Raw genomic sequence first — 12,763 nt, forward strand, 5'->3', positions numbered from 1 at the left:
CGCCTATGGGAAGAAATAATCATGGTTTGTTTAGTCTTACCTGCCTTTTAAGCAAAGGTTAAGTTAAAACCGTAGAGAGTATACAGACATCAGGAATATGGACATGAAAGAGTTAACATTTTTATAAATATTTTTGGCTTCCATGTAGTATGTCTTCATTCTTTTTCCTAAGGAGCCCAGATGTATGAAATTTGTTGGCCTTTATGAGAGCTTCTTGAGGCAGTATTGCTCTAAAGCAACATTGTTGGATTGTAAGATATATGCATACTAATTTTACTAGGAACTGCACAGGTGGTTGTTAAATTTATGTATCTCCACCAATACTACATAACTTCTTTTTATGTTAACAAATTTCCTGGTTCTTGCCAACCTGATAAATATTAATTGTCCTAATAATTTAATTTTGCCTTTTCCTGATTACTAGTAAGATTTAATATCTCTTCATTTCTGTTTTTTTTTACACACAAGCTCACATTCACTCTCCCATATACTCTCTCTTCATTTATTTAAAAATTTCTTTTCCATGAATTCTCTCTTTATATCTTTAGCCTCACCTTTTTTTTTTCTATTAAGGTCTCTAGTCTTTTTCTTGCAAGAAGTTCCTTGAAAGAATTTTTTGTGGAGTTTCTTGTATATTCAAGAAATTAATCCCTCGTGGGCTTTAGATACTGTGAATACTTTATTATGTCACTTCTCTGATAGCTTTGTGGTGCCTTTCAGCAAAAGCAATGACAAGAGCTTTAATTTTAATGTAGTTAAACCCATTAATTTTTATTATTATTATGGTCTGTGTATTTTTAGTTATTTAAGAAATCCTGGCCAGGTGTGGTGGCTCACGCCTGTAATCCTAGCACTCTTGGAGTCCGAGGCAGGAGAATTGCTCAAGGTCAGGAGTTCAAGACCAGCCTGAGCAAGAGTGAGACCCCCCCATCTTTACTAAAAATAGAAAGAAATTAGCTGAACAACTAAAAATATATAGAAAAATTAGCCAGGCTTAATGGTGCATGCATGTAGTCTCAGCTACTCGGGAAGCTGAGGCAGAAGGATTGCTTGAGCCAAGGAGTTTGAGGTTGCTGTGAGCTAGCCTGATGCCATGGCACTGTAGCCTAGGCAACAGAGCAAGACTCTTGTCTCAAAAAAAAAAATAAAATAAAATAAAAAAAGAAGGCAGGGTGCAGTGGCTCACGCCTGTAATCCTAGCACTCTGGGAGGCCGAGGTGGGTGGATTGCTCGAGGTCAGGAGTTCGAAACCAGCCTGAGCAAGAGTGAGACCCCGTCTCTACTATAAATAGAAAGAAATTAATTGGCCAAATAATATATATAGAAAAAATTAGCCGGGCATGGTGGCGCATGCCTGTAGTCCCAGCCACTTGGGAGGCTGAGGCAGAAGGATCGCTTGAGCCCAGGAGTTTGAGGTTGCTGTGAGTTAGGCTGATGCATGGCACTCACTCTAGCCTGGGCAACAAAGTGAGACTCTGTCTCAAAAAAAAAAAAAAGAAAAGAAAAGGGAAAGGGAAAGGGATGAGATCCTTCCTGACAAGGTGTGGTAGCCCACCCATGTAGTCCTTGCACTCTGGGTAGGAGGATTGCCTGAAGTCAGGAGTTTGAAACCAGCCTGAGAAAGAGCAAGACCTGTCTCTACTAAAAACATAAAAAATTAGCCAGGTATGGTGGCACATGCCTGTAGTCCCAGCTACTCGAGAGGCTGAGACAAGGGGATCATTGAGCCTGGGAGTTTGAGGTTGGTGTGAGCTATGCCAATGCCATGGCACCCTGTCTCAAAAAAAAAAAAGAAAACCTTCCCTATTCTGGGCTGACAATATACTTTCTTCTCACATTCTTTTATTAACTTTATAGGTTATTGTTATCATTTGACTTTTTAAGTTATTTGGAATTTGAGATATGTGTTAATCCAATATTTATTTATTTTATTTTATTTTTTGAGAGTGTCTCGCTTTGTTGCCCAGCTAGAGTGAGTGCTGTGGCGTCAGCCTAGCTCACAGCAACCTCAATCTCCTGGGCTCAAGCAGTCCTGCTGCCTCAGCCTCCAGAGTAGCTGTGATTACTGGCATGCGCCACTATGCCCGGCTCATTTTTTTCTATATATATTAGTTGGCCAATTAATTTGTTTCTATTTATAGTAGAGACGGGGTCTCGCTCTTGCTCAGGCTGGTTTTGAACTTCTGACCTCGAGCAATACGCCTGCCTTGGCCTCCCAGAGTGCTAGGATTACAGGCGTGAGCCACCGCGCCCAGCCTCCAATTTTTTTTTTTTTTTTTTTTAACATTAACTGCCATGTGAGTTGTATTTAACTCATGCTAGTTTTGAGCCCGGGGCCTCATGAAGCATATATAACTCTTACGTGTCTCTCTACCGTGGGAGCCAAGTGATACACAGGCAACTCATACTGCCATGCTGTAGTGTACATGTAACATAGAGGGTGGCCCCTGGGCAAAACCCTGCATGTGGTTCCTGAAAATCTTACTTGTTGATGTTCTTATTGTTACAATTAATATTGACAATTTAATTGCATATAACTTATGCACAGAAAATTAAAAATATAACAATTTTTTCATCAAATTAGAAAGGAATGTTTTGTTTTCAAAGTTTTTATTCTATTTTTGTAATAAAAATATTTTCCCCAAGGAAACATTTTTTTTTCTAGTGTAGCAATGTGTTAAAAATCTGGTCATATTGTAAACCAGGTTTTCCAACACTATTTATCAAATAATACACTCTTTCTCCACAGATTTATGATGCTACCTCTAGCATATAAGTTACACATATATTGAAGGTTCTTTCTGAGATTTCTGTTTTATTCAGTTGACTTAATTGTGTGTTCCTGGCCTTTGATACACTGTTTTAATACTTACATACATATACATTTATGTAACTTGATCTTATTGGCATGATTGATATACTAATGTAAAAAGTTCAAAAATGTTTAAGATTGTTTTTAGGCAGATTTGTTACCCTTGTTTGCACATGTTAACTCTTTACACCTATAAATTTTCTGGAAATATGTCTACTTATGTAGGAACATTGTTTAATTTACTTACTTGGTAACATAATTTAATTTTAACATTCCTAACATTACATCATTTTCTTGTTTGTTTTTTCTTTTTCTTTTCTTCTTCTTTTTTTTTTTTGAAAGCAATTAAGGCTCCCCTGCACACTGAGTCATGTTTGTAGGGCAGTGGCGTCTTACTTCAAGGGCATTTCTTTCTTCTTTAGTGCTCTGTATGTGCTTGTAGAGCTATGATGTGCAGTCCTGGTATGGCTTTTGAATGAATTTTTTATGAGGTGCGATGCTGTAATACATGGGTGAATACTCCTGGAAGCCTGTTAATTATAGATGTCTCTTTATTATTGGGAAAACTTAACCAGTTGCAGCTTGATTTTCTCCAAGTTTAGTTTGCTCCAGTCTGTTTTCAATTCACTGGGTCTCATTCTTCCTCCTGTCTCCAGTGTATGTCACCCTGAATGTTAGGTTACTTTATTTGATAAGCAGGTATTTGTGTGCTTGTGCAGAGTACGATGTACTTTTCCCTTAGGTTTTTTTTTTGAGACAGAGTCTCGCTCTGTTGCCTAGGCTAGAATGCCGTGGCATCAGCCTAGCTCACAGCAACCTAACTCCTGGGCTCAAGCCATCCTCCTGCCTCAGCCTTCCGAGTAGCTGGGACTACAGGCATGTGCCACCATGTCCGGCTAATTTTTTGTATATGTTTTTAGTTGGCCAATTAATTTCTTTCTATTTTTTTTTAGTAGAGACGGGGTCTCATTCTTGCTCAGACTGGTCTCAAACTCCTGACCTCAAGCAATCCTTCTGCCTCTGCCTCCCAGAGTGCTAGGATTACAGGCGTGAACTGCCATGCTCGGCCTCCCTTAGTTTTTAAAATGTGATGAAACCATGTTGTACATAACATGGCTCATTATTGTAAATAAATTTGAAATCAGGGGAACAAATTATGATCTCAAAATAGATATTTTGTGATAAGGTTAGTCTAGGACAAAGATGCTACCCTTGGCCATCAGTTATAAGATTATTATTATTATTTTAACCAGGTAGATCCACTAGAAGATGGGTGATAGGCTTGTCTTTTTTTTTCTTTTTTATCTGTAGTTCTTAAGGTGCTTTATGGTCATAGGAGAGAGTTGTAGTCTTTTTAGTTACTCAGATTTGCTAAGCTTTCACATAATCTGATAAAATCATAGTATGGAATGTTCTGGAGTCTAGGCTATTGGAATTATTCTATTGTGTTTTAAATGGGATTTATTAATATTCAGTAGTCACCTGAGTTTGATTATAACAGCCCCAGCTAGTGACCTAACTGAACTTACATGCTCATAGGGGACTTCCTCAGTATGGGTATTCTCCATTTCTCGTTCACATTCCTTTGTGCTCCCCTCAACAGCTGTCAGATCCACCTGTCCTCTCAGCCTCCTCTCTTATTCAATTATTCTAATATAATTGGCAGCCAACATACTTCACCATTCAGTAGACATTTGCTGAGCTCCAACCTATTAAATCTTAGTTCCCTCTCTGTCTTCCCCCTACTTCCTGTGTCCAAATCATTTTGTTAAGTTGTTAGGATGCAGTGTGAATGTGGCATGGGTCCCTAACCTCAGAAGGCAGACATACCATTAACTGGAACATAGAATGGAAGGTTCTTTATAGCAATACGTTGTGATAAATGGTAATGGGGAGTGGGGCACATAGGAGGAAGGGATTTGTTCTTTCTTATTTGTGAGGAAAGAACTCCTGAAGGAGGTGATTTTGGTGTTGAATGTTGAAAAGATAAGATTATTTACCAGGTTGAGCAGGAGAAAAGCCAGACAGAGGAAACAGCCCAAGTTCAGAGCCCCAGAGAGCCAAGTACAGGAGGACCATGGAATATGAGGGATTGGAGCAGAGAGGTGGTGGTGCTGAAGGGGAGAAGGGGCTGGAGGTGGCTTGTGCTTTGGCTTTTTCATCTAGCTCATGTCTAGGGCCATGCACGTCATTTCTGGAAATGGGGATTTTATCCTGACAGTATTGTGGAATCATCAAAGACAAAATAAATGCATAAGTCACTGTCTTAAGACATGTGTCTAGGAAGAAAAGGGAAGTCCAGTGGCTATTCTAATAATCCCAGCAGAGAAAATGAGGACCTAAACTAAGGTGATGATGGTGAGAAAGGAAAGAGAGACTGGAGTGGAGAATCATGTAGGAGAAAGATTGGCTACTAATGAGATGGAAAGTAGAAGGAGGGAGTAAGAAGGAAGAAGAAAGATGACTCTTGGTTTTTCTGATGGGGAAGATTCACTGTCTGAGGGTGTCATTAGTAAAGTTGGAAAATGTAAAAGGAACAAGTTTGGAGACAATAGTAAGTTAAAGTTGAAATGAAGTTGGGGTATCTGTGGGACATTTTTCTGGCCTTGTGAGGCCTGGGCCCCAGGAGAGAAGTCAGGGCTAGAGATGTATGTTGGGACTGACTGGAATTGATTATTGTAGCCATGAATGTAGCTAAGATCCCACAGAGATGGCCCAAGGATCAAAGAATGAGCAGACAGAAAAGAAGATAGAAAAATTCAGGAAAATCTAAAAACAAAAATTAAAGTATTGAGCACCAGGTGATTTTTTTTATTTGTTGTTTCCATATATTATGTTATACAATCCTCACAGCAGTCCCCTGTGAAATAATTGGTACTGTCTTTTACAGATAAGGTGTCTAAACCTCAGGTGAGCACCTCTCCATGTCATCCAGATAGTAAATAGGCTAAAGCTGTCAGGTCATCAGAAGCCACAGGACGGTCTGGGAAAGTGAAGATCCCATGTAGGAGATTGGATTTGACAATTAGGTATTCTAGATAGTTAGAAGAGTTCTAAAGTCTAAAGCTGGATTGTCACCAATGAGAAAACAGAGTAGGAGTTGAGAAGGGGGGGGGGCACCAAATGGAGAGAGAGAGAGTGTGACTGTGAATGGACTTTGTCCGTGAAGGAATTTTTCTGTGTTTGATGGTGATCAGAGCTTATAGTTTGGTTGCGAATAATGGAGAGGAAGTGACTAAAGTCAAAAGAGGGAATAGCTAATGGAATAAGGTTCCAGAAAAGATCGGGGGGGGGGGGGGGCAAGTTCTCAAGCATAAGCATGCTGAAAGGGGTTGTCATTGAAGGGAATCAAGGCATTCCTTCCACTGGGATGGGGGAGGAGGAAAGAGATGTGCAACTATAGATGAACATGCAGGTGGATAGGAAGGAAGTTGAAAAAGCCCATTCCTGATGGCTTGTGTATTCTCAGTAGAGGAGGTAAAATCTGCTGAGCGTGAGGGGCCTTGAGACAGCTGAAAGTTAGGAATAGTTACCTTTCAAAAAGGAGCCCCCTGATGTAGGATGGGTAATGGTTGTGCATCATTGAGGGCCCAGTTGGGGTTTTGTTAATGGGGGTTAGGTGCTGATGGTGGATTTTGTTTTTCCTGGCTGATAGAGTACTGTAATATGAATAACATGAATGACCTTTTAAAATAGAACACACAGGCCTTGCCTGCAACGTTAAGTTTAGATGGTGATTTAAGAAAGCTTAAGAATGGGAGATGGGGGAAGAGAGAGAAAAGTAGGACAAAAGAAGCAGTAGATTGAACACTAGGGAGCTTGAGTTCTGGTTCTTCCATTAATGTTGGATGGCCTTAGGAAAGTCAGCTAATCTCTCTGGGTCTCAGTTTCCCCAGCTTTCAGTGGAGTAATTTACACTTAATATCCTCTTAAGTCTTCTGTAGCTCTCAGAATGTCTGTGACTTACACAACATTAGATAAAAATGAGTGGATCTCAGAGGATAACAGTAGCTAGCTTCCTGTCATTTATCATTTATGGGTTCTTCTGATAGCAGCTCTAATGCCAGTACCTTTGGGGAGTTGACAGCATGAGACCAGGACAGCTGTCATATAGCCATACCCCGAGTGTCGGCTATTGAGGCTGCACTGGCAATGGGAGAGAGGTAGCAAGTCAGAAAGGGGAAGGACAGGAGCATGGGCTGTAATGGGTGTCGTGCAGGAGGTGGACAGGGTGAATTGACCATGTACCCCTCCTGCTATGTGCCACAGATCCGTGAGGAATCACTGGTAGCAGACGATTTGGTCATTTCATGGGAAGCGAGTGCTCTTTGCATTCCTCTCTATATTGTTTCTCTCCTCTAATTGCATTTTCTTTTCCCTGGGTTCCTATCACCTTCTTAGTTAAACCTGTGGTATTGCAGAAGAGAATTGAATAGTTGGAAAAAATGTGGTACTTAACAGTACGTTTCTTACCTTAAGAGTCCTTTCTCCTTCCTACCTCCCTCACTGCCCCTTGATACTTCTTTGCCCATCGAGTTTGAAGCATTTTATCACTCTTTGAGTTGGGTATGTTCTTCCCCTGTAAAGTTTATTCTTCAAAGCCATTTAAATGTCTGTGATTCCTTTTAAGAACAGGAATAATATCTTAAAGCCCTAAAGGTGTGGCTAGCATTAAAAGGTGAATCCAGTCAGGTAAGTGGCTCCAGAGATTATTGTAATTATTTAACAAGCCTAAGCAGGTGATAGGACACTCCTTTTAAAATTAAACCTCTAATCTTTCTCTGTGTTCTTAAAGATTTGAGAGAAACCTCCAAAAGGCATTTCCTTTTTTCCTCCACTAAGCTATTACACAACTTAATGCTTGGAAAATTCTTCACAGGAAGAAACAGGGTGTAACAGTTTTTGTGAGACATTTTTTAAAAATTCACTGTTTTAGCTTAAGTTTGAGAATACTAAATCACTCTCCAAGTCTTAATTTCTCCATATAATTAAATACTTTTCAAAGTGAAACAAAGTTAAAAAATTAAAACCATTTAAACTCAAAGTTAAAACATAATCTATAAATGTATTCCATTTCCTGAGAAACAACAGGAAGGATTTGCTTTCTCAAAATAAACTAAGTAGCCTGACTATGAACTCTGAGCAGTGAGATCAAAGATTCCAGCATCATCACACAATGGGAAAATTTCAGTCATTTTCTAACCTCAGAAAATTAAGCCTAATACTAGTCTTTTTGCATGAGTGTTAGGATATGTATATACAATTTAGAAATGCACCTTTGGCACATTTGAAATTGTCTTAGCCTAAATATATCTAATATGTCTAGGAGAGTCCGTTTTCAAGATATATTTGATCAATGTGAACAGTCTGCACGTTGTAGCAATGGAAACTATCCTTTTTGGCTATTAAATTTAGGAAGAATAGAGAAAAACCATCTGACTTTCTGCAACTATTGAAATTAAACTCACTAGATCAGTACATTTGAAATTAAACTCACTAGATCAGTACATTATTTCATAGTTGTGCTAGGAGGAAAAGTTTAGCAGCTCATGAACATTGAATGAACAGCATTGAAAAAGGGAGCTGCTACAGTAATTATATACACACAGAGATAAGAATTACAGTCACACTCAGGTAAGAATAAGGGCATTTATTAATATTTCTCTGTTCTCAGAAATAGAGTATGAGGGTTTGTTTTAGGGAAAGGAAGTGAATTCTGTTTTCGTTACCAGATTTTTATTTGCGGGATATAAGCAAGATGAGGGAGAAATATATGCATTCAGTATTATCATCTTTCATTAATTTGTATCAAGTGGGTAATTCTGCATTCCCCAAATGGTGTAAAAGAGGTCAAAATTTTGAAATATTGGACAGTATTTATATTGGGAAAATTCTATACATTGAGAAGTTTTTAGAATTTCTCAGAAGACTCGATTTTTCTATGCATTTGTCTTTGACGAAAAGGTAAAACAGATTTCAAAGCAATATACTGTTTATGATCTCAGTTTTTCTCTTACTATCTTTATTTTTAATCTAAGTCTTCATATTTAAAATAAGTCTCTTATAGATAACATGTGTGTCCTTGAATTGGTATATTTAGGTAATTCATGTTGAAAGTAATTATTGATAATATATAGTTGGTTTAATATCTATCATGTTTGTGACTGTTTTCTATTGCATTTATGTATAGACGATTTTTATTTTCTTTTTTATAGTTTCTGTATTATCTGGTTTTTTAAAAGTACTAATAACAAGCAGGTATTACTTTTATAATCAGAAACAACAAAACTCTTCATTTTGGAGTGAAAGGAAGAGGCAAATCATAGCAAAACAAGCTGAAAAGCTATGGTTTTAAAATTTATATCCTTTCTTTGCTCTTACCTTGAGATAAGCACATTATCACATAACCACCTGACCTCCACCAGTAGAAAAAAGGAAAGGGTTGGCTGCTTTTTACTGTGCATTGGGAACGTTGTCAAACCCTGTCCTATACCTTCCCTGCCTACCCAGCGAGAATGAATCCTCAGAATGACTTGGAATCAGTCCACCTTGTGGTTTGACATAAAAAGTTTTCTACTTAAAATAACCAGACCCCTCTATTTCTACATAAATGAGGTTTTCATCTAAATGGGATGTCTTTATGCCTCTTCACTATCTTTCAAAAAAAAAAAACCAATAAGCAGAATAAGAGCTCTTGAAAACTATTAATGTTAGTGGAGGAACAATGATGAAAATTCTAGGGGTTATTACTTACTATCTTTGCCCATATCTAAGTATTTACTTGTGTTGGCCTGGGTGCCTTCAACCTGCTGCCATTGGACCCTGCCCTCTGTTTTTAACTTATCGAAATCTTCATTGTACTATTCTGTCTGCTTATTTGTTCCTCAGCTGTGAGCAAATTACTTGAGTGACAAATGAAGAAAGAAATAATCCTGTCATTATTTTCAATACAGGGAAAGAGGATTATCTATAACTGTGAGCTTTCACCCCAAAATAATAGATAGTATAATAGGTTATCTTTACTTTTATAAATGTAAACCATAATGCTTTAATAACTACTCTTAGGAAAAGATTGGTAGACACTAATGTCTACTTACCTTTTCGTCCATTTATTTCATGATAATATCTTTATGCTCCCTAATCATTCACCCTTTGAAACAGTAAGAGTGTGTGTTCAGTCCGGCCACACAGGCCAGTACAAGATCCAGATATTGAGCAGTGCATTGACAGAGCAGCCACTTCCCATTTTGTGCTTCCAAAAGGTGGTTGTAAATAGTGAAGTGAAAATTTTTAAATGACAAAAATTACCTTGGCAGTACCCTGTAAAAAGACTGAGCACCAAAATAATATTTATATAATCGCTAAATTAATACACATTTTATAAAATACATTTTATATGTATATACAGTATATAAAATATGTGAAATATTTTGTATATTTGCAGAAGTAAATTTCTTTGCCTTTTTAAAGTATGTTATTCTAAATGACTAATTAGTATATTTTGGATGGTAGTAACAGTAAGGCCAAAAAGCATCATTTTTACAACAATCTGAGCTTACCTATTTGCCAAGTGTTATTCCCACTTTATAGATAGAGCCAAAAAGCCAAGTAGTTTGAGTCGAAGGTAACTCATCAGAGGAGCTTCTCATTTTAAAGTAAGTTGTCATCAGTGCTGGGCAAGAAAGCTTACACAGATCTCCTGCTTAAGGCAGGCTTATCTCTTGAACCATTCCAAGATAAAAAAAAATGTACAATTTAAGCTTTTGTGGGAGAAAGAAAAACCTCTGCACTTTCTGATCTCTATCAAATCAATAACATTTTAAACTAAATCTTTTATGCTAAAGCTTAATTAAGGTAACTCATTTCTTAATAGAAATGGATATACATCATCCTCCATGAAATAACTAAGCAAAGACATCCTTCTCCTTAGTAAGTTTACTAATCCCAGGGCTCTTTACATTTCCCTTATAAGTTCAATTTAAAAATATATATATTTCACAGGTCTGTCTTTGAGATTTTCCTTGAAATTCTTTTAACAGCCTCCATTTCCCCTTTTAAAGTTATTGATGAGGGCTTTGATTGGAAGACTCATTTGCTGCACATGTGATGATATTCTGGGATAAAGGCAGGTAAAAGTTGCAGGTAGGCAGACTTGAGATTAATACAAGGGTCAAATCTCCTTCAAAGCCATGCAGAGCTGGACTGAAGAGCCCAGGACTGTGCCAAGCCCTGGCACGGAAAGCACTTTTGAGAGGCTGTCCATCCTTGGCCAAAGGAGTAGTGGAGATTTGAAACTTCATGGGAGGGTGGGGCAGAGATGCTCTTTAAGGTCACTGAGTGTGTATATATTATTCGGTCACAAGCTTTGTGCTAGAAAAGCCCATGCTCATGTACCATCTCTGCCCCCTGCTAGCTGTGTGACCCTAGGAAAGTAAGCTAAACTATCTAAGCCTCGGTTTTCTCTTTAAAATGAGGACAGAATGATGTGAGGATTATCGTATGTATTTAACAAAGCACTTAGTGTAATTATTCATTCCACTTGACTTTGTGATTCTATAGTTTTTCACTGTGTGCCCCTTTTCCTTTCACTCTGTTCTTCCTTCTTTTTCTGCCCTCTCATTCATTCTTTTAGAGCCTTTAATGATTTTATCAACTTTTATTAACCTCTTCTGTACCTGTGCCCTAAGGCCTACCTGCAATGCCTTGAGCCCTTTCGGCAGCATGACCATCCATGTCTGATACCTGGGCATGTCAGTGAACAGGTATTGCTCCTCCGTGTCCTCTGGACTTGGCATAACGGGACAGCCCTAGATAAAACCAAGTTACTTTGCTGCTTTAACTTTCCTGTGTTGTAACACTTTTCTGTGTTGTGACACTTTCCAGTAACTTTCCTGTGTTATAACACTTCCTGCTCCATAGTTGAGGGTCATGAAAGCATCAGGCAGGATTTCAATATAGATAAAAAAAAAAAAAATTGTATAAGGACTTATAAATGTAGAAATCTATGCTGGTAACATTTTTTTCCCTCTCTATTTAAGTTTCTGTTTTGGAGTCAGGCTTCTGATGGCAAGTGGTGTATTTGAGAGGGAAGAATAATGTCAGGTCCAGAAGGGCCAGAAGCGTTCATTCTCTTTAAGAGGAACGTGTAACATAACTTTGGGGAGTAGCTGTAGGTACTAAAGAGGGGACATAAAAAATTTATCATTACAAGCTATTTGAAAATCCTCTTGCTTGGCAAAGTGATGTCATTTAGAAATGAGCTAGAATCTCATTAGTACATACTTCATGACTGAAGAGAACTAGTTATGCAATTAGAGAAATACAGATAGAGTTAGAAGGAATCTTTCAGGCCACTCCATGCAGTGATTTCTTCTATAAATAATAAAACTGAGAATAAGAAAGGTGAAGTGACTTGTTCCTTGAAGCATAACTCTTGATGTTTAAAAAAGGCAAATGAGGGAGAGAAACACTCCTTAACATTGCAGTTGTTTTCTTACATTCCAGTACAGCACCAGTACTCCAGCCTCTGGACCTGGAAGTCATTTCTTTGTGGCTCACAGATAGTGTCTACCCTATTAGCCCTTATTGCTTGACTGAGGTATTAATGAAAAACGTTATTTGTTCCTACTCAGATTCTTTCTTTTGTCTGTGTTGTTCAATGATTTTATGAACTTTTTGTTTTATTTGGTTGCTCTAGCCCAGGAATAATGTAAATAGGCAACTATTTGGACAGTTTAGTTCTCCTGTCTTTAGCACTTTTTTGACCTCCTGCCAGACATTTTCATGTTTTTAAGTACTTTATGAGAGGTAACTCTGAGAGACAGGTCTAACTGTACCCATTTGTCAGGTGAGAAAATTGAGGCTTGCAAAGCTTAAACAACTTGTTCTAAGTTATACAGCTGTAAACTGGAACTAGAGCCCAGATCAGTTTTCCAGAGTACGTGTTCATAA

The 12,763-nt window shown here is 38.0% G+C and overlaps 1 protein-coding gene across 3 annotated transcripts in view; it reads left to right on the forward strand.

Moving 5' to 3' along the window:
* The window catches only part of LRRC8D (leucine rich repeat containing 8 VRAC subunit D), a 114,526-nt gene that overhangs the window by 30,655 nt on the left and 71,108 nt on the right, over nt 1-12,763 (forward strand). The gene's annotated exons all lie outside the window — the stretch shown is intronic.

This window comes from Microcebus murinus, chromosome 2, assembly GCF_040939455.1.
Source record: "Microcebus murinus isolate Inina chromosome 2, M.murinus_Inina_mat1.0, whole genome shotgun sequence".
Lineage (NCBI taxonomy): Eukaryota > Metazoa > Chordata > Mammalia > Primates > Cheirogaleidae > Microcebus > Microcebus murinus.